General features: G+C 46.4%; 1 long non-coding RNA gene across 1 annotated transcript; it reads right to left on the bottom strand.

Annotated features, from left to right (window-relative positions):
- Positions 1-1,668: 1,668 nt before the first annotated feature.
- Positions 1,669-12,350, bottom strand: LOC144329503 (uncharacterized). The gene is made up of 4 exons (XR_013394843.1): positions 12,255-12,350; positions 11,284-11,451; positions 2,686-4,169; positions 1,669-2,141 (listed from the first exon to the last, which is right to left on the bottom strand). It is a non-coding gene; the product is annotated as an uncharacterized LOC144329503 (long non-coding RNA).
- Positions 12,351-22,935: the final 10,585 nt, after the last annotated feature.

Here is a 22,935-nt window from a genome sequence, read left to right as displayed (position 1 = left end):
CCCAGAGCTCCAGAGAAATAATGGACTGGAGATAACGCTTTGGAAATTATCAGGTCACAAATGATGACTGAAGTATGATCATAGATTAAATCATCCAGGAAGGGATGGAGTGGCCACACAGGTCTTCATCTCTGTTCATCATTTCGGTCCACATGTGCCATGCATCTCCTGTATGCAAACCACTCATCTCTCGTCACCAAGCATTTTCATCTATCAGTATAATATTTCCTTAGCGACAATAGATGAGGAATGTCATGTCCAATTTCCAACCAAGCCTAGACATCCTCCAACCCATGCAGAAACATGGAATTTAATGTGAGTCATCAGTATCTGTTGGCAATCCAGTGAACACGAATTGAAACCTTGACTTGACCTCCAATTTACTTCAATGCCTGACCTATCATGAAACCAGGAAGACTGAGAAAAAGTAGCCAAGTACTCCTTCAGTTTCACAGAATATTTACCCTAAGTCACCAGAGCCTGGTAATGAAATCCAGACTCAATCCTTTTAATGTCTAAATTCCAAAAATAATGATCATAATGAATGAAATGCTGACTGGACTTAAGGAATGAAAGCTTTTAAGTGAGGCAGGGGTGGAAGGAAGAGGAAGGAAAGAAAAATATCTGAAAACAACATCTTGTTTTTACAAAGTAATGGCCCCACTATTTGCCATCCATCAGCTAACAAATGCAGGAAAGTCCTGATTGATAGGCACACTAAGAGATTGGGGTGAAAGTTACAATGTGATGAATTTTCTCATGATAAAGAGGTTGTTTCAGCTTTCACTGAAAACCTTGCCAGGGTGTCTGGTTTAGCTTTCTTGTTCTAGTAAGTCAGCTTATTTTCTGATCCTGTTTCTGGTCAGACCTGGGGCAGGTGAGAGGCAAGCCTGGCCAGAGTGGAGTTCAGGAGGTAGTTCCTTTTTTTTTTTTTTTTTTTTTTTTTTTTTAGAGATAGGGTCTCTCTCTGTCATCCAGGCTGGAGTGCCATGTTGAGATCATAGCTCACTGTAACCTCAAACACCTGGGTCCAAGCGATCCTCCTGCTTTAGCTTCATGAGTAGCAAGGACTACAGTCACACACAACCATGCCTGGCTGATTTTTAAATTTTTTTTTTTTTTTGTAGAGACAGGGTCTCTCTATGTTGTTCAGGTGGTTCTTGAACTCCTAACCTCAAGCAATCCTCCACCCTTAAAGTGTTGGGATTATAGGTGTGAACTACAGCACCTGATGTCAGCAGGTAATTTCTTACACAAGATTATGAAATGTAAAGTCAGAAGGCAGATCCCCAACATTATGTCTGGGGAGGTACCAAGTTCAAAGCCACTTGATAAGGCCAAGCCCTGACCAGCCATCAAGGCCATTAGAGAAGGAGCCTAAAGGAGGCTATGGGAGGGATGGGGACAGTCAGGAAGCTGGAGGAAAGGACATAGGGACAGTGGTGAATGGGAAGGAGTCTGAAAGATCCCCAGTGATCAAGAATTGGCAACATCTGGGGATATTCATTATCCATTGCTACAAAACAAATTACCCCAGACCTGAAACAACCAACATTCACTAGCTTGCAGTTTTTGTGGGGAAACTGGGCATGTCTTGGCTGGATGCCAGTGGCTCAAAGCCTCTCCTGAGGATTGAGTCAAGGTGGGGATGGGAGCTCTGCCTCTTCTAAAGCCTCACTGAGGGGTGGGAGAGGGAGGATCCACTTGTAAGCTCACTCACGTGATTGAGGAAGGCCTCAATTCCTCATCCCATAGGCCTCCCCAGAGACTGCCCAAGGGTCTTCAAACATGAGAGCTGGCGATTAGAGAAAGAGGGAGAGGAAGAAACAGTGAGAGAGAAACCAGGAGAGAGCAAGTGCCCCAGGTGGAAGCCACAGTCTTTTTATAACCCAATATTGGAAGTGACTTGTCATCACTTCTGTCTCATTCCATTCATTTGGAGCAAATTCATAAGTTCAGCCCACACCAAAGGGGAAGGGATTATACAAGTAAGTGAACACCAAGGGGCAGAGAATGCTGAGGGCCACCATAAAAGCTGCTGGCCACACTGGGGTTACTTTTCAGGTCCCAAAGGCAGGACTGAGTGCATGAGCATGCCAGGTCTATTAAAAGGCTATCAGGCCAGGCGCGGTGGCTAACACCTGTAATCTCAGCACTTTGGGAGGCCAAGGTGGGTGGATTACCTAAGGTCAGGAGTTCAAGACCAGCCTGGCCAAAATGGTGAAAACCCGTCTCTACTAAAAATACAAAGATTAGCCAGGTGTGGTGGTGCATACCTGTAGTAATCTCTTGAACCTGGGAGGCAGAGGTTGCAGTGAGCAGAGTCTGCACCACTGCACTCCAGTCTGGGCAACAAGAGTGAAACTCTACCTCAAAACAAAACGAAACAAAACAAAACAAAAAAAAAAACGGCTATCACAGGCTGGACAGCAGAATATGGCACCAAATTCCTCTTTGGTGGATAAGAGTCTTACAGAATTTCTGGACCACATAGGTTATTATGTTCCATGGCAGCTGGAGTCAAGACAGAAGGTATAGACAGCTAGGGTAACTATGTACTGATTCTCAGATATTCTCTAGAAGTTGACTTTTTGAGTAAATCACTGATAGAATTCTGACATCTGTCCCCTTTTCCCCACTGACCTTTCCTTTCAAACAATTTCTAGGTCAGGCACGGTGGCTCACGCCTGTAATCCCAGTACTTTGGGAGGCCGAGGCGGGTGGATCACCTGAGGTCAAGAGTTCAAGACCAGCCTGGCCAACATGGTGAAACCTTGTCTCTACTAAAAATACAAAAACAGTTTTGCCAGGAGTGGTGGCGACTGTCTGTAATCCCAGCTACTTGGGAAGCTGAGGCAACGGAATCACTTGAACCCGGGAGGTGGAGGTTGCAGTGAGCCAAGATCGTGCCACTTCACTCCAGCCTGGGCAACAGAGCAAGACTCTGCCTCAAAAACAAACAACAACAAAAAAACAAACAAACAAAAAATGAAAAACGAAAAACTTCACTATTCTTTTCTGTGTTATAAATTAGTATTTCCTATAAAAGGCACTACCTTCAAATTTTCTGCACAATCTCACAGGGTTACCTTGATTGAGAAATCTTCTGGGAATAGAGCTGCAACTCTGAGAGCACAGTCAGTCACATTAGGAAAATCGAATTGATTTCTCATGGTGGCTTGTGAAAGGCCTTTACTCTTTGAAAGGAATTTTAAGAATCAGCAAGTCTAGGAGGAACGTGGGTGTGATGTATAGTTAGGATGACCACACACCAAGTCAAGACTTATTCTGGGCTGCCCAGCTTGCCCTGTGGAGAAGTCTGACTCAGTCCTCTCAGAATGCCTTGGGGAGACCGTAGGGAAGGGGGATCCTGGGAAGATCCATGAAAGGAACACATTGGGACCCTGGCCACATATTTCCATACTGGGATTGGGACTTTTGGGAGATTCCCAGTGGAGAACGTATGCTATAAATATATCTGCCTGTATGGTTAAGAATAGCCAGTGACCAGGCCTGGTTTATGGAGAGGAAACAGAGAAAGTGAGAAAAGAAAAATGGAGGGTAGCAGAAGACAAAGAAGGGAGAGGAAAAGAAACCAGATGAAAGAGCCCACAGCAGCCACTGCGCCCTCAGGGCCCAGCAGCGCTACGTCCCTCATGAGTGAATGCATTTTACCACCTTTACTGAGTTCCTACTATGGCCTAGGCCCAGAAGATACAATGATGAACAAAATAGACATAGTTGCTGTTCTGTCCAAGTTCACCATAGTGAGGGTAACAGACATGGAATCAGTGCAATAAAGCTTGCAAGGGAGATGGCAGGTTATAAGGATGAAATTGTAAGACTAAAGATATTGAGGCCACCCCCACCAGCAAAGCAGGGTCTGGCTTGCATTCCTTCTGCAAGGGTACGTAGGTGGGGGAAAATGCACACCAAACCTAAGCCCTGGCTTTGGGCCACAGCCCATGAGTCTTGTGTCAACTGCTGCCCTGCTCGCAGACCCACCTCTCTCTTGGTGCTGTCCATCTCTCAGGATTTGGGTGTCTTTTATCTTGTCATTGCCTCTTCCTCTGTCCACTCAGACTCTTTGGAAATGTCAAGGGTACAATAAAAATCCAACAGCTGGTGTTTGCCATGGGTTTGGAAAAGAGCAGTATCCTCTAGTCTGGCTGACAGAAAGAAGAAAGAAGTATGTCCAACAGATCTCTACATGAAAGACATAGAGGGTCATTTGGTCTGAAATAGACTGAGGCCCAGCATCTGCTCCCACCTTAAACATCTCTTAATGGCCCTGTGCTCCCTTAAACCATGGGGGCTGACTCTCTGGGCTCGCTACAGGGAAGACTCTCAGCAAAGGAAGAAAATGGTAGCTGGGCAATCTGTAGCTCCAAGGTGGGCACTGACCTCAAGTCTACCCAGAGAACCCTACCTGTCTTAGGTTGGTGAGCTTCTTCCCAGCCTGCAGGGAGGCCGGCTATCAGCTCCTCCCCTTCCAGCATTTCAAAATTCCAGCATGGACCATTGAGGCAACTCTCAGTCCTTCCTTCCAGTTCTCAACCTACTTTTATAAGTGAGAGTGTCTTCCTGATGTCTGCCCTAGATCCCTCCTGCTGTTATTTCTTTTTATAATTATAAGCAAAGAGCTAGAGTTGCCCAAATGTCACAGATTCTGGACACGGCATAACACTGTAGCCACATGCCTGAAGGCACCCACTGATCACACTGGTCAGCTGAGGGTGAGGCATCTCAAGTAGGACAGAGGGAAGCCAGGGTGGAGAGGGGTCCCCAGAGGCCCAGGCACCCCAAGAGTCGGGGGACGTATCCCAGTGGATATGTCTCCCATAGCTGGAGCTCCACTGACAGGCCTTGTGAATGCACTCCCAGATGAAAAGGATGAGCCCCACCCTGGGGAGATGCCCCCAGCACCAGTCCCGTCAGTGGTTAACCCAGAGCTCCTCTCCGGAGGCCCGGTGTCATGACTTCTCTGGCTCTTGCCTACCCACTTCCACCCAGAGCTTCAGCGTGCATGTGGAGTCATCTTTTAATTTTCTGCTTGGCTCGGTAGATTGCAGATGCTCTCTCCCCAGAGCTCTGGGCCTGTGCACAGCTTCCATTTGTATGTGGCAGTGATGCTCCCTTCTCTCCGCTTTTCCATGCTCAGCGAGCACCAAACTCCAACCTCCCCATCAAACAAGCTTCCAGACACTCAGAGGCTGTGTAGTCCCTACTCCCCTGCCCTCCTAATCCCAAGGCTCCCTCCTTAACCCCCAATCCTGAGACTCACCAACGGGACAGCTTCTCAAGCCAAAAGGGGCAGAGAGGGAGCAGGAAGGGAGAGACTGGGAAATCAAAGCCGCGGCCCTCTCCACATCTGCCACCGCAATCACTGCACCCTCCCACCCAGAGCTGACAAAGCCCTTGTTAGAGCCAGTGGCTCCAATGCCAGGCAGCCCCTTGGAGCAATGGCAGCCATGTGCTACATTTGCCCAATTCTGCAGCTGGGCTAATTACTGTGGTTCCCGAGCTTAAGGTCCAGCCCCAAACCAAACAAATTAGGACAAAAACCACAGGCTTCTTCATTCCCCTCATTCCCAGCCAGCAATTGCTGCAGGACCCCTATAATTGATAACAATGCAATAAAAAGCCCACCACCTGTCCTTTATCCCGAGGACTTGGCAGCCTGGCCGACAGCTCAGCACATCCTTCAGTGGCCACAGCCACATGGAATTTAGCACCACTGCATCTCTAAGTGCCGCATCACCCCAGGGACAACCTGAGACCTGTTATATCCAAAGACGTGGCCCAGACTGGAAGAAGCACCACAGCTGAATGACTGGATAGGCAGCCTAAGAGCAGGGAGGACTTGGGGCTAGAAGTGCGCACCCTGATAGGCCAGCCCGTAGAGACTGGAGCTGATGCTGGTGCTGAGGACTGTGCAGTCAGCAGATGCAGGAGTGTGGTGGAGAGAACGGCAGGAGCTGGTGGCCCAGGCCCTCCAGATGCACTTGGGAGGAGGCCACAAGGAACATCACAGTGGCTGGGAATCACCTCCCAGCCGGCCATGTTCAGAAATGTGGGGAAGCAAGACCTGGTATCAATGAAGTCTGGCCATCTGTAGAATCCTGTAGCACTCCGGCTCTAGCATCAAAGTTCAGGAATAGAAATTAAAACAAAGATCCAGTGATGTGTGAGGTCTGGGTGCAAGAGAGGACCCCGGTACCTGGAAGGAGGAAGAGGCAAGGAAAGAGGCCCAGTCAGGGATAGGGGACCAGATTTTGAGCCCAGGTGATGTGGACTCATTCTCCTCTAGCTGGAGTCTAAATTGAGAGGAAGCAGGTTCTTTGACAGGTCTGGCCAGGAAACAGCAGGCACCCCACTGACAATGCTGGACAATGGGGGACAGACCAACAGCCCAAGGTCACCTCAGGATGCAAGGATCGGTCAAGTCCAGGTAAAGGAAACAGAGAACACTTTGGAACTGGATATAAAGTGAGGGTCCTACCATGGCCACAAGAGTAGTTTTTCAGGAAGGTGCCAGAAGGGTTCACTTAAAGCAGTGATACCAGGACCAGCAGCATCGCATTACCCAATAAAGTGTTAGAAATGCAGATGATCAAGCCTCATCCCAGTTCGCCTGAATCAAAAACTCAGGATGGGGCCCAGCAATCTGTGTTTTATCAGCATTCTAGGCGAGTCTGACTCTAAAGCTTAAAAACAAAGTGCCAGCTCTCAAGGGAGGCATTCTTTTATTAATCAGTTTTTCTCAAACTCTACTTGAAGAGTTTGCTAAAACCCAGATTGCTGGACCCCAGCCCAATCGCTAATTCAGGAGGCCTGGGAAGATAGGGAGTGAGACTGAGAATTTGTATTTGTGACAAGTTCCCAGGTGAAGCTGATGCTGCTGGTCCAAGGACCACACTTGGACAACCACTGATTTAAATATCTAGAAACAAGATACAATCCTCAGGCTGAAAGATGGCTGGTCTCAAACCAAATTTCTGGACCCAGGGGGCAACAGGAAGCCAAAGGAGGAACAATTCCAAAAAGGCAGTTGTTTTAGTCTCTTCGGGCTGCTATCACAAAATACCATAGACTGGGCAGCTTAACAACAGAATTTATTCCTTACAGTTCTGAAGGCCGGGAAGTCCAAGAGCAAGATGTCAGCAGATTTGTTGCATGATGAGGGCCACTTCCTATTCCACCATAACCTCACATAGCAGAAGGGGTGAGGGAGCTCCTCTGGTTTCTTTTATAAGGACACAGATCCCATTCAAGAAGGCTCTACCCTCATGACCTAACACCTCCCAAAGACCTCTGTCTCCTATCATATTCATCAACATATGAATTTGGAGGAGGGGATGCAAACATTCAATCTATAGAAGTGATGTTATGGGCTAAAAGTTCATGTCCTCCCAAATATAATGTATTAAGAGACACGATCTGTGAGGAAGTAACACAAGTTAAATTAGGTCATAGCACGTGGCCCTAATCCAATAGTGCTGGTGCCTCTATAAGAAGACACCAGAGCTCTCTCTTTGCCACCTGAGGACACAGCAGGAAGGCAGCTGTCTGCCAGCCAAGAAGAGAGCCCTCACCAGGAACCAAACAGGTTGGCAGCTTGACCTCAGACTTCCCAGCCTTCAGAACTGTGAGAAATAAATTTGTGTTGTTAAAGCCACATAGTCTGAAGTAATTTGTTGTGGCAACCTATGCAAACTAAGACAGCAGATTCAGGGACGAAACAACCTGATTTAATAGTGAAATTAAAATAATAGTAATAATAGAAAGGTCTTCATTTATACCCCCCAAGGGGGCAACACAGATGACTCTCTTCTGGCCCCCAGCTCTTTCAGACCCACCCTCACCTTCTAATTGATCCTTCTTTGTTTTCATGCCCAGACAATCCTAATAAGGGTGCCTTGAAAATCTCCTTCTGATCCCTGGTCCTCTCTCTGTTTCTCCCACATAGTCCCAGCCAGCTCCATCACAGCCCTTCATCACGCGCTCAAGTTACTGCCTGAGCCTTTGAGCAGCCCTTTCTGCCTCTGCATCCATCTCCTCTCACCTCTGCCCTCAGCCCGGGCCTGGATTAATCATCCAAAACCATAGTTAGGAGAAGCAGGGGTTGGGCAGATGAGGAGAGGATAGGCCCAGCCAATGAGTCCCTGCAGAGACAGCAGCCGCAGGTCAGGGAGGCTCAAAGATTTATTGGCTACTAAACTAGGCCAGAGAGGGTGGGCTAAGAAGGCAGCACATAATCAAAGTGATACTTTATGTTGCTCCATCTCGGGAAAATAATTGTTCCACTGGAACATCATTACACTATCATTTTTCTACTCCTGTGCCACTTACAGGGAAATAGAAACTCACTTTCTTCTTCATAATAAGCTGCAATTTCAATAACTCAAAAGACCTTATCTGAGATGGAGCCACTCTCCTACCCCCACCTCATCCTCTGATGATGCAGGGGAAGACAGGTGCCTCTGCCAGACTCTAGGCTGAGAGAAAGGCCTCACTGGTTCCTGAGCATGACTATCCCTTCTTAGTGCTCTTCCTGCCTGTCACTCAGGTGACCAACCATCATAGTTGTGTCCCAGGAGGCTGAACTTTCAGTGCTAAAACCAGATTAATATAAGGAAAACCAGGACAGTTGGTCACCCTACCTCCACCAGCTAGGGACAAGGGAGCAGCCCGTCATTCATGCATTTAACAAGGATTTGTTAAATACCTACAATGTTCCAGGCACTTTTCAGGTGCTAGGAATTAGCAGGTTACAAAGCAGACCAAAACATTGCCCTCGCTAGGTGCGGTGGCTCATGCCTTTTAATCCCAGTGCTTTGGGAGGCAGAGGTGGGAAGATCACTTGAGGTCGAGAGTTTGAGACCAGCTCGGACGACATAGTGAGACCCCAGTCTACAGAAAAAATTTAAAAAATTAGCCAGGCATGGTGGCTTGCACCTGTAGTTCCAGCTGCTTGAAGCAGGAAGATCACTTGAGCCCAGGAGGTCCAGGCCACAGTGAGCTATGATCATACCACCGCACTGCAGCCCAGGTGATAGAGTGAGACCCTGTCTCAAAAAACAAAAAACAAAAAAGAAGAAGAAGAAGCAAAAGAAAAAAAAATGTTTGCCCTCAGGGGCCTTACATTCTAGTGGAGGGAGCAAACAATACACATGATAAATAAGTGCATTGTATGATGTACTAGAAAATGACAAGTGCTGTGAAGAAACATGAAATGGGCAAGGAAGGTTGGTAATGAAGGGCAGGAGGTGTAATTTTAAATAGGGCAGTCAGGGTAGGCCTAACTAAGAAGGTGGCCTTTGAGCAGAAGTTTGAGGGAGGAGAAGGAAGAAGTCCTGAGGATACCTGGGGGAAGGGCATTCCAGGCAGAGTGCTCTGCCAGTGCCAAGGTTCAGAGACAGAGCTTGACTTGCATATTCAAAGAGCCCCCACAGGGAGGTCTGTGGGGCTGGAACACAGTGAGCAAAGAACAAGCAAAGGGGAGAAAAGTGCCAAAGTAATCAGAGAGACCACATTGTGTAGGGGCTCTGTAGACTGTTGTAGGGTCAGTCAATGTTTTTTACCTGGAATGAGATGGAGGCAGGGACATGATCCAATTTATGTCCTAACAGGGTCACTGTGGCTGCTATGCTCAGAATAGACGATGTGGGGAGAGAGGGAGAGCACAGAGGTTGGAAGAGCAGCCAGGAGGCTATAGCAAGGGCACAAATAAGCAAGGATGGTCCCATAGACCAAGATGGTCACAGTGTAGGGAGTAGACGAAAGCTGGATTCTGGTAGAGCTGACAGGCTTTCCTGATGGGGCTTGGGTATAAGGCATGAGAAAAATAAGAAGAATCAGCATGGCTTCCAGTGCTTGAACCCAGAGAGGCCAGTATTAAATCCTCAGAATAAATTATATCCATTTCTAAGACCCATCCTACCCCAAAGGACGTGCACTTGAGATATTCCTGGATTTAAGTTAGAGACTAAGATGCACTTCAAATAGATCATTAAGACTCTGGAGTGTGGCCTTTACATGCGGAATAGATTTGCATTCATTCCTGGGCCTGGAGTGGGTGGATAACATGGCCACACAGGTCAGCTCTCTAGCCTGCTGACTCCAGATAGCCCATTAGTTAAGAAGGTCGGACCTGCGCTTAAACTCTCTGGAACTCAGTTTTCCAATGACTGGTGTGAGAATTAAGCAAGATCATCCTCATAAACCACTTAGCACAGAGCCAAAACCTTAGAAAGCGATTTGTTCCTGGTGAAGATAACATACCCATTGATTATACTCTTAGAACGCATGGTGTTGAAGCTGACAGTGACCAGCAGAGGGCGCCGTCAGTAGAAGACGGTGGAGCTGCACTGCTGGGGAGACTGGCTTATCTGCCTTGGATCCAACTAGCTTCACACAAATCAGGTATTGGGATTTACAGTTTTTCTGTCTCCCCTTTTTCCTCACCCCTTTTTGCTGAATTTTAAATGTCCTCTGGATTCTCCCCCTCATTGGAGAGATCTCCTGCTGTGCAAAATGGGTCTTCTGGTTTGAGGTCTCCCCTGCTCAAAACAGCCCCAAAGCCCTGGCATTAGAGGAAAATAACGTAACTGTCTCCAGCATCGGTCAGCTCATACCTCTACCCCAAAGCCCTGCAGGATACCCAGAGACTGGATGACTCTTCCAGCACACTGGGCATGGGGGGATGGAGACAAGCAAAGATAAGGTTTGTCCAATTTGTTCTGGTCCCGGGAAATTCTGCTTCTTATCTCCTCTCCCATTGCTTCATCACATTGCCAAAATTACCTCAATAATATATTTTTTAATTTAAGAATTCATTTTCACTTCAAGAAAGAGGAACATTGCAGCCAGATAAGAAACTCCATCTGTCTTCGAGAAAAAGGGTCGTGGATTTGGGTGTCACGAATCCTGTAATATCTTAAATTAAGGTGCCACTTCTGAATGCTTTCTTCATATTTATGAAATGATTATTCTACAGAGGTGCATTTAATATTGTTAAAATAACGATCATGCATGTTTAATACATCAATTTAAGTTATTATCTCCCATGCTATAAAATGCAGATAATTTCATAAATAATTATAAAGCATTTACAAATGGTGACTTAATGCAAAGTGTTCTTGCTAATCCTTTATCTTTCACAAACACAGAAATAACAATTAGATTCCTGGAATGAAAAAGGGAGGTTATGTTCTAGAATGTGTCACCTCCTCACTGAATGCAAATAAGAAGGCAAAAAAAAAAAAAAAAAAAAAGACAGACCTGGGTAGAAACAGTGCTTCTTTCCTCTTTTTTGACAGATGGCAGATTCCTGTCCACAGTGTCTTTACTCCAGGCTCAGGGACCCTTTTTCTGCAGAGACATTGACTCAGATACGAAGACTTCTTTGAACCTCTTTTGAGGAAGGCTAATTCTGCTTTCTGCTATTGCCTTTGGGGAAACAGAGAAGCTGCAGTACAGAGGCCTGGCCATGTGGTTAGACTAAGAAGCATTTTTCTCCATGCACCTGATATTCTCACAACACATACATAGACAAAGGATGGACAGGATAACCCTAGATTCCTAGCGGTAAGATCCAGACCTTCAACTCTTCCAGAGGATGAATGGAGTTATAAGTCACTAGGAATCAAAAAAGACTTTTTTTAAAAAGCACCATGCATATTCATTCTTCAGTCTGCCTGTAAATAACAGAATTAGAAAGACAAGGGATGCCCTCAAAGAGCTTACACCCTAGATGGGGAGTCTGAATGTTCACGTTCGAAACAATTTGGTACTACTTACAGCACAGGATCGAACTGCAGTTAAATTAGCTCTATTAAAATTAGGTTGATGTTAAGTTTATCAAGGAAAGCTTCTTGGAAGAGGTAAATTGGAGCCAGGTCAGATCAATGAAATAAAATAAATCAAAGATAGGCTGAAGATACTGAGACAATACATGGTTCCCATCATACACACACACACACACACACACACACACACACATATACATGAGGGGAGCACTGGCTGTGCACCTAAAGCAACTAGTGATTCCAGCAAAAGGGGTTCCTAACCAGCTCATGGGTCACCTTGCAGCTGATCCAAAGCTACCTCTGCAAAAACAAACAGCGTCCTAATTTCAGCGACTGTGTTTAAAGCTGAGATATGGAAAAACAAAATAGGAGAGGAAAAACCTCAAAGGTCCCAGCGCTGGCCTATCAGCTTCCTGTCACAGTCTATTGCCAATAATTACATACCAGCAGGTCCAAAGTGAATCCCAGCTGTTGACTGACGCTTCAAATATGGGGAAGAGATGCAGCAGGGGGAGTTGATCAAGAACAGACCACGAGTCAGCGGACCAGCAAGTTGGGCTGTATGAAGCTGCAGCCCTAAAGAGGAAGCTGCTTATAGTTCCTGAATGGGCAAGGGGGCAGGCTCCCACTACAGGTCAGAGGTAAGGCCCTCAAAGAAGCCACAGGGCATCTCCTTCAACCCTGTCAGTCCCATAGCAAAGCAGGGAAAGCCATGGGACAAGGCGGCCTGAATCCTTATAGCTGACAAAGTTCTTGATCCCTCCTCTGCAAAGATGGCCAAGAATTCATCACTAGAAACCAATGCTAATCGCACCTTACTCCTCCCATACCTGCACCCCCCACCTGTTCCACCAGCCCCATAGCTTCCTCTCTTCAGGGCCTTGCCAGGTTCTCAACACTCAGTTCTAGTCCCAGCTCTGGGAACAAGTTGCTAGGTGATAAGCCATAGGCAAAAAAAAAGTTAACTTCTCTGGCTCTCACATATTTCTCTCATCCTGTGTCTCTCCCTCCCTCCTAAATATGTCCTCTGTCCTGTAGTCACAGCAAAATCAACTTACCTAATAATGAATCCATGAAAACAGGATATTTACATAGCCTCAAAGCATCTCCTCTCAAAATAGATATTAACTACTTGGTGATTTTAACATATCTCCATAAATTCTTTACTACTCTTTCCTCCAGGACTGGGAGTTTAATTTCCATCCCCTTGAGTATGGGCTGGACTTAGTGACTGGTGTCTAAACAAACAGAAGAAGGAAAAGGAAAATAGTAACTTTTCAGTGGAGAATCCAGACATGGCAAAGTATGCAGCTTTTCTTCCTTTTTTAAAAAAAAATATACTTTAAGTTTTGGGATACATGTGCAGAACGTGCAGGTTTGTTACATAGGTGTACATGTGCCATGGTGGTTTGCTGCACCTGTCAACCTGTCATCTAGGTTTTAAGCCCCACATGCATTAGGTATTTGTCCTAATTTTCTCCCTCCCCTTGGCCCCCACTCCCCAACAGGCCCCAGTGTGTGATGTTCCCCTCCCTGTGTCCATGTGTTCTCAGTGTTCAACTCCCACTTATGAGTTAGAACATAAGGTGTTTGGTTTTCAATTCTTGTATTAGTTTTCTGAGAATGATGGCTTCCAGCTTCATCCATGTACCTGCAAAGGATATGATCTCATTCTTTTTTATGGCTGAAATGTGCAGCTTTTCTAAAGCAAGAAATCTTTTCTAGTTTATCTAGATAATAAGGTACATCTTAGGCAGGAATGCTAGATTATTCTGGAAAATTAGGCTGAATCTGTACCAAGAGAGAACCTTGCAGAGCTGGCTTCTGCAGTCATGTCATGTGGATGTCATTGTGTCTCCTGATACGATAGAATGAGAAGGGCACTTCACCTCTGTCACATTCTTCCTAAAAAGTCATCACCTCACTCAAATCATAAGAAGACAATGGATAAGCCCAAACTAGGGACAGTCTACAAACTATCTGATTGGTGCTCCTCTGAACTGTCAAGATCATGAAAAACAAGGGAAGGCTGAGAACTGTCATAAACCAGAGGAGATGAAGGATGACTAAATGTAACATGGTATCCTGAATTGGAACCTGGAACAGGAAAAATAACATTAATGGGAGTACTAGAGAAATTAGCAGAAAGTCTAGAGTTTACATAATGGTATTGTACCAATGTTAATTTCTTCATTTTGATAAATGTACCATGGTTCTGCAAGATAGTAACCTTAGGGGAAGCTGGATGAAGGGTACATTGGAAGTCTGTCTTTGCAACTTTCTGTAAATCTAAAATAATTTCAAAATAAGTTTTTGGTTTTTAAAAAGAACTCATTGTTTTGCTCCCTCCTCATCAAAATAAAAAGTTTTTAAAAACCCTCCCCACCCTAACATTATTGTTGATGCTGCTTTGTTTCACATAGTCAGCACTTGGAGCTATTTCCCTTTCCCCAACACAGCAGGCTCCCCTTGTCCTCTGGAGCTGAGCTCCTCCTGGCCCTCCTAGCTGTGGGCCTCCCTCTTAGCTGCCTTCCTGTTGACTCCACTACGCCAGCCTTTTGAGGCCAGCCCCAGGCTCACCTCAGTGGCTCTCCCACAGTCCACACTCCCTCCGATGGCTCTCTGGGCATTTATTGTCCACACTACTCGTTTGGATCTCAATAACCAGAGAGTCTTTTTGCAGGATTAACCCCCAACTTGGAAACATCCACCACACACCCTGCTTGCTGCTTGCCCCACCAACCCCTCAGATATTGCTCACGCCCAGCCCTGGGCTAAAACAGAGCAACAGTGCCTCCTGGTGACTGATCTGGAAATCTGTCTAACTCGGCGTTTCCTCCACATTCCCTAAGCTCCTGTCAGAGCCTGGGCTTCCAGGCCTCTGTCCCACACTCCTTCTCAGCAATCACCCCTCATGGCTCAGTTAATTTCACCTGGGACAATCTCATTCTCACATAAACATACATCCTTGTCCATGCTGGTTTTCTCCCTCGGCTCTCTCCTGTCCCAACAGCCCACCGTTTCTTTATTATTTTTGTTACGTGTGTGAACAAACTAACACCCTTAATTGAGACCAATAAGAGTTGGCCTTTTTCTACAGCAAAAAGGGAGTGGGAGGAGCAGCCTCGAGTTCTGAGCAGAACTTAGATCAAATAGAGAATCAGTCCCATCGGCTTCTAAAACCCTGGAAAATACTCAGAAATTCCATTCCGATTTTCCATTAGTCTCTCTCTACTTGCTCATCCTTTTGTAACCATTTTTCTTCAAAACTCCAATATTCTAAATGAAAAATTTTACCTATTTTTATTCAATACTATCATACTTCTCTTCTAATTACTAGCCTTGCAAGAGTATTGTTTTCTACTATTTTTCATGGCAAATGCACAGTGTTTAATCTATACTATGGGTTAAATACGTTTCTGGCAGCCTGCCCAGGAGCCTTGCCAGCACTGATATCCTTGTTGTTATGGGAAAAAGCTTCAGACAACTAACTCAAATGAATTTTTGGAACTAAACCTATTTATAAGTCAGAAACTGCCTGTGCTGCCTTGGATGGTTATTTGATTGGTGTGGGGATGTACGTCTTTCTTGTTTCCCAAATGAATTCATTCAATATGCAACAAATACATATTAAGGTCTGTTACAAGCAGGCCCTACACGAGGCCCAGGGGATGCTGTGGTACACAGGACCCAGTTTAGTTTCTGTCCTCACTTTCTAGTGAAGGAGATGGTCAGGAAAGCAGGAAAGTCTATGAGCAGATGCAATGGGATATGTATCCATCGGAGTTCATCAGAAAAACAGAACAAATACAGCTAGGTAGATCTTAAGGAACTGGCCCATGCAATTGTCAAGGCTGACAAGTATCAAATCTGTAGGCCAGGCCAAGAGTCAGAAACTCAGGTATGGTTTCTGTGTTTCAGTATTGATCCAGAATTCCTTCTTCAGGAAACCTTAGTCTTTGCTCTTAAGACCTTCAATGGATGAGGCCCACCCACATTATGGAGGGTAATCTGCTTTATTCAGTCTATTGGTTGTCAATCTAAAAATAATCTTCACAGGCCAGGCGTGGTGGCTCATGCCTGTAACTTTGAGAGGCTGAGGCAGGTGGATCACTTGAGATCGGGAGTTCGAGACCAGCCTGGCCAACATGATGAAACCCTGTCTCTACTAAAAATACAAAAATTAGCTGGGTATGGTGGCATGCACCTGTAATCCTAGGTACTTGAGACGCTAAGGCAGGAGAATCGCTTGAACCAGGGAGGTGGTGGTTGCCGTGAGCCAAGGTCACACCACTGCACTCCAACCTAGGCAACAGAGCAAGACTTTGCCTCAAAAAATAAAAGTAAAAATAAAAATAACCTTCAAAACAATATCTAGGCTTGTATTTGGCTAAATAACTGGGTATTGTAGCCTAGCCAAGTGAACACATAAAATTAACCATCACACAATAGAAGCTTAGTAAGCCTCAGAGCCCAGAGAAGAGGACTCCTAACCCAGTGTGTGTCTGTCTGTGTGTGTGTGTGAGTGTGTGTGTGTGTGTGTGTGTGTCTGTGTGTTGGCAGATGGGGTGTAATGTATAAGCTGGAGCCTGAAATAGGCTTTAGCTAGTAAATGGTAGCAGGGAGAACTAGCACATCCTTTCACATCCCCGGGTGGCCCGTTTTGTGACAGGGTCATAGAATACTATGCTGTATTTTACTCAGCCCCACTCTGCAACATGAACATGCCCCCCAACTGCCTCAAGATCCTAGGAGGGGTCACAGCCTGCCTGTCTGCTCTGATTGCTATCGGCAAGTTCAGCCTTGATCCCTGGGGCATTGGCATCAGGCCAATCACCCAACTGGGCAATGGAGGAATGAACATCTCCCCCTTCCTCTCCTTCCAGTGGGACTGGGGGGCTCCTTCCTGGCATCCACTTCACATTCACATTCAAGAATGTGAATCTCTCCATTTGACCCCTTGTGAACCCAGTCCAGACCGGCCCCATGTGCACCAGCCTGCCTGGTGGCCCCCCTGGCTGCCTCCTGGCCCTGTGGACCCCTCCCCGCCTGCCCCTGGCAGAGGGTGTGTGTGAGCATCTGGCGCTGCTGCCTGAGCAGTCCATCAGCCTTCACACCGCTGTCACCAGGAGACGTGGTGGAACGAAAACAAAAGACGTGACAAATTTGTCCTTTTCTCTTTATAATTAACCAAAATATCACAGCATGTAGCAAAGCACGGCTCCTAATTAACAGACAGGCGAGAGGCGATTAAGAAAAAAAAGCCGTAGTCCCTTCTCATCACCCCTCCCATATGCGCTCCCCCCTCCCCCATGTGGCAGCCCACCCCCTACCCCCATATACTCAGCCCACCTCCCCTACCCCGTAATTATATTTGCAGGAGAGAATGATATTCTGGTCAGACACGACAGACAGAAAGAGCCCAGTCCCCAGTGAGGCAATTAATATTTCACACCTGCCAAGGCAAAGTGGCAACTGCAAGGGGAGGGGGAGACGCTGGAAGGCGACTCACATTGTCACCAGGCCGGGGTTTGCAAAAGCCAAGTAAGGACGGTCCTTCTGTTGGGCTACAGGAATGGGCAGGCCAGGCTGGCACAGAAAACAACTCTTTAGGGTCTGCGTAGAGAAGGGGCAGGGGAAGTCACTGAACAGAACAAAGAATCTGCGACTGTATGCGCTCCTACTTTGTTCCCTAACTCCCAGCTCACTTCCATACTCCGCACATTTTCCCAGCCCTACTGAGAGTGTAGCATGTGCAACCCTAAGGGGATGGGGTGCAAGTGAATGCAGAGCAAGTGGGCATAAAACACCCACCTGCACCGCCACCCCAGCCCCACTCCCACTGATTCATCGGCCACCAGTCCGGCCACCACCCACAGACCCTCACACCATCTCCCGTGCTCCCTATGGGGCACGCATGTGTGCGCACACACTCTCATGCTTTTACACACTCACGCTTTTACACGCTCCCATACAACCATCTCCAAGTCAAACAATCAGGTAAGAGTTACTGGATACTTATTAGGGTCAAGTTCGTGGAACCTTGAGAATCTAGCATTAGTTCTGGAAATAGAACTGCCTGAGATTTTACACAGAGGAACTAACAATACAGAGCCCTGACTGATAAGGGACACGTGTGTGGTCTAGTAGCTTCCTAGCATGCATCAAGCACTTACCAATTGCCAGCCATGCTCACCACCCACTTCACATGCCTACAAAACTAGTAAAGGACAGATTAGACCATTGTGTTTTATATCTAAAAAATCTGAGACTCCTGAAGGTTAGGCGTCTTACCCAAGTTAGAAAGTTAACAAAGCTGGGATTTAAACTCAGTTCTGTTTGATGCAAAATGTGTGTTCCCAACAGCCAAAGGTGGAAAAACCCAAGTGTTCCACCATGGATGAATGAATAAATAAACAAAATGGGACATATACATACAATGGAATATTATTCAGTCTTAAAAAAGAATGAAGTTATCACATATATTACAATGGAGATGATCAGGGCATTACACCAAGTGAAATAAGCCAGTCACAAAAGGAGAAATACTGTAAAGCACTGTATACTGCTTAGATGCAGTACCTAGAATAGCAAATTCATAAAGACAAAGTGGTTACCAATGGCTATAGGGAGGAGGGGATGGGGAGTTACTGTTTAATGGGTATAAAGTTACAGTTTGGCAAGATGAAAAGAGTTCTAGAGATGGATAGCAGTAATGGCTACACAACAGTGTCAATGTACTTAATGCCACAGAACTGTAGATGGCAAATTGTATGTGTTTTATCACAATATTTAATAAAACTTGTGTTGTTAACTATCATGCCGAAGGAACCGAGAAGGAAGAAAGATTCCTGTGTGCTTGGTGACCAGAGCAACATGCTTGGAGGTGAGAGTTGAATGGGACCTTAAAGAGTGGGGGGGGGCCGGGAGCGGTGGCTCAAGCCTGTAATCCCAGCACTTTGGGAGGCCGAGACGGGCGGATCACTAGGTCAGGAGATCGAGACCATCCTGGCGAACACGGTGAAACCCCGTCTCTACTAAAAAATACAAAAAACTAGCCGGGCGAGGCGGCGGGCGCCTGTAGTCCCAGCTACTCGGGAGGCTGAGGCAGGAGAATGGCGTAAACCCGGGGGGCGGAGCTTGCAGTGAGCTGAGATCCGGCCACTGCACTCCAGCCCGGGCGACAGAGCCAGACTCCGTCTCAAAAAAAAAAAAAAAAAGAGTGGGGGGATTTGAATAAAAGGAGTAAGGGTGGAGGAGGACAAAATAAACAAAATGCAAGAGAGACATTGATGTCTACTTGGAAGACGGAATCTGTGGAGACTGTTTCAATCCAGGGAAAATAATTTTTTTTTTAATTGAGATAGAGTCTCGCTAGAGCTGGAGTGCAGTGATGCGATCTCAACTCACGGCAACCTCCACCTCCCAGGTTCAAACAATTTTTGTGCCTCAACCTCCCAAGAAGCTGGGACAACAGGTGTGCGCCACCACACCTGGCTAACTTTTTTGTATTTTCAGTAGAGATGGGGTTTTGCCATGTTGGCCAGGCTGGTCTCAAACTGCTGACCTCAGGAGATCCACCTGCCTTGGCCTCCCAAAGTGCTAGGATTACAGGCATGAGCCAACGTGCCCAGCCCAGGGAAAACACTTTTGTCAGAGATGGTTCTAGCAGGGATTCCTGAATCGGATGGGAGGCTGGATTAGGTGCCATTTGGGTATCTTCCAGAGTGAAGAGTCTAAGATTCCATGACAACTGAGCCCTCTCTGAAGATGGAAGTGGGTAAATGAGTCTGCCCGAAGTGTAGGGGACCTGAGGAGGAACAAGGCCACCAAGGCTAGAAGAGTAGGAGTGGATGGGGAGAGCTTAGCTGAAGCTAAGCTGAAGAGCTTGGCTTGTGTCTCTAAGCAATGGCAAGCCCTTGCAGGGCCTGAGCAGGGAGTGGCTGATGACCTGTGGCTTGAGGAGACGCTCCTACAGAGAGGGAGGAGAAGGTGGTGGGGAGTGGAGTAGGAATTGGAGCATGAAAAGGAAGGCAGCCTCACCCAGGAAGGAGCAATGCTCCTGGGGCTACACTGGACAAAAGAGAGGCAACAAAAGACTCCAAGGCTTTACTCATGGACAAACAGCAGAGTGGCAGCACCAGGGACACTATCACCTTGAAACAAAGGTGCACAAATAATGGAAGGCATGTTTCACCTTGGAGTGTAGTCCAGCCCAAGGCCCCCAGTCAGGAATGATGACCATCACCCCTTAAGCTGGCAAACCTTGTTGATTCTGCCTCCAACACGTGTCTCAATCTCATGCCTTCTCTCTAACTCCACTGCCACCACCCCTGTCCCAGGCGCAGCCCTTCTGCTTCCCTCTGGCTACATTGAGGGATAGATGAGTACATCATCGTCCCCAGTTGACTGGGAAAGTAACACCAGTGAAGTGATATTACTCATTTAAAAGATCACACAACTATTACTGATGGACTCTATTCAGAAATCTGAGTCTCCTCTTTCAAAATCAGAGCAGTTCTGGTGTCCAAGGACCTGTTCAAATGTTAGCCATCATCCATTCTCACGGAGCTTACAATCAATTTGGGTTGATTGAAAATGCACATAGGTAGAGAAAAATAGTGCCCATGACTGTAGGATGAAGTAAGTTTATGCCAAGGCAATTTGGGGAGTAGAGAGAGTGTACCTTTTCGTGGCCCAAACTCATAGCTGGAATCTCAGTGTGCTTTCCACAGTGAGGCCATAAGATCACGATCCCATTACTTAGTAAGCCTCATGGATCTGCATAACGGCTACACATTCTTTCATTTATTCACTTCTTCCATTCGTTCATTCATTCATTCATTCATTCAAAAGTAAACATTGAACAGATCCCATGAGCCAGGCATTGTGCTAGGCTCTGGAGATAGAGTCCGGAACATGACATGCAGGGTCTGCTGTCATAGAGCTTATATTCTGGTGGGTGGGAGGCTGAGAGACTAGAAAGAGGCCATGCTGTAGTAGAGGCAGGAGAGGACAGTGGCTTGGATTAGGGTGGTGGTCATGGAGATAGAGAGAGAGAATGAATGTAAGTTATGTATTGGAGGTAAGAATCAGCAGGGTTTGCTGAGAGATTGGATGTTAGAGCCAGAGGAAGAGAGGGGCAGAGGACAGTAACTCTTACTATGAGAATTAGAAGAGTTGGGCACAGTGGTTCACGCCTGTAATCCAAACACTTTGGGGGACTGAGGTGGGAAGATCACTTGAGCCCAGGAGTTCAAGACCTGTCTGGCCAATACAGTGAGACCTCGTCTCTCATTAAAAAGAGAAAAAAAATTTAAGAGAATTAGAAGCAACACATGTAAGGTGGGCAGCATAGTACCTAGCACACAGTGGTGTTCAAAGATGGTCACTTCAAGTATTACGAACACTGAGGGAATTAGAAATTAATCACAGAGAGGTTTCTACAAGGGAGGACAGAGGGGAAGAGTAATGGAGAAAGATTTCTGGAAGGCATGAATTCTCAGCCAAGTCTAAAGCAGGGGAGGGAAGTGGATTGACAGGGGGTGGAAGAGGAGGGTGTCAGGAATTTCTGGTGGGAGGTAGGAAGGAATAGACCAAACACAGGCTTGAAGGGGGGAACGGTGAGTCATCAGACTTCAGAATCAATTAGGGTTGTGTGTATGAAGATTCTGCTTATAAACAAGAACACTTGACCCTTGAACAATGAGGGGTTTAGGGGCACCAATCCCCCCACAATTCAAAATCCATAGAAAAGACTACACATTGGGTACAGTGTATACTGCTTGGGGAATGGGTGCACCAAAATTTCAGAAATCACCACTAAAGAACTTATTCATGTAACCAAATATCACCTGTTCCCCAAAAACTTACTGAAATAAAAAAAAATCCATATATAACTTTTGACTCCTCAGAAACTTAACTACTAATAATCTACTGTTGACCAGAAGCCTTACCAATAGTCTATTAACACATATTTTGTATGTTATATGTATGATATACTGCATTCTTACAATAAAGTAAGCTAGAGAAAAGAAAATGTTACTAAGAAAATCAGGAGGAAGAGAAAATATATTTACTATTCATTAGGCAGAAGTGGATCGTCATAAAGGTCTGCATCCTTGTCGTCTTCATGCTGAGTGGGCCAAGGAGGAGGAAGAGGAGGAAGAGAAGGGGTTGGTCTTGCTGTCTCAGGGCGGCAGGGGTAGGAAAAAGTCCTTGAATAAGTGGACCTGTGCAGTTCCAACCAGCTGTAATATGTATGTAAGATTTTACTGAATCCAGATCCTAAAATTAATTCCTGTCTCCTCTTCAGATCCACAAGCCTAGATTAGGAGATGACTTCCTCCACTTACAGAGTACCCCTTTCTATGCATCTAACGGAGGAAATGAAAGCTCCGAGAAGCTGAGGGGTGAAGGCTTTGGACCAGGCGGGCGGGGCTGGTGCCCTGAGCCACCTCAGCACACCTACAGCCTGTAGACTCCTGAGTGTCTTTTAAGAAAATAGCCCCCAACCCAGTGTCCATGCTGGGTTCCTCTTCCAGCAACTGCTGCCCCAGACAATCTCCCCTTCATTTTCAATCCCCACTCTCCACTGAGGCTGTGTCCTCTAACCTGCACAGGCTTCAAATGAATGGCCTGGACCCTGGCACACCCCCAAACCTGACACTGGCCCACGCCCCAGCATGCTGCCATCTGTGTGGGCAGCAAAAGCCCAGCCCCCATGAGGGACGTGGAGTAGAAGCTGGAAGCAGCTCCTCCGTCAGGTGGGCCTTGCGGTCCCCGGCCTCATGCCATCTACTCCTGATTTTCTCAGTGTGGCTGAAGACTCCAGGGTTCCCCGAGACACTTTCAGGGGACCATGAGGTCAAAACATGTTTATAATAGTATTAACACATGATTTGTCCTTTTCACGGTGCTGACATTTGCACTGGGGTGCAAAGGCATTGGTGGGTGAAACTGTTGACACCCACATCAACCAAGTGAGAGTACAAAGTCTAATAATAGTCATTTTATTTTCTCCTCACCACACACTCACAGTTTTTTAAAAGCCATTTCTATTTATGAATATTCTTTATAAAGCAGTAGAAATCACTAATTTTATTCCATCTCAGCCCTTGAGTAC

Source organism: Macaca mulatta, chromosome 1, assembly GCF_049350105.2.
Source record: "Macaca mulatta isolate MMU2019108-1 chromosome 1, T2T-MMU8v2.0, whole genome shotgun sequence".
Lineage (NCBI taxonomy): Eukaryota > Metazoa > Chordata > Mammalia > Primates > Cercopithecidae > Macaca > Macaca mulatta.
Note: the sequence above shows the minus strand (reverse complement) of the source record. Positions and strands in the feature narration are given on the sequence as shown.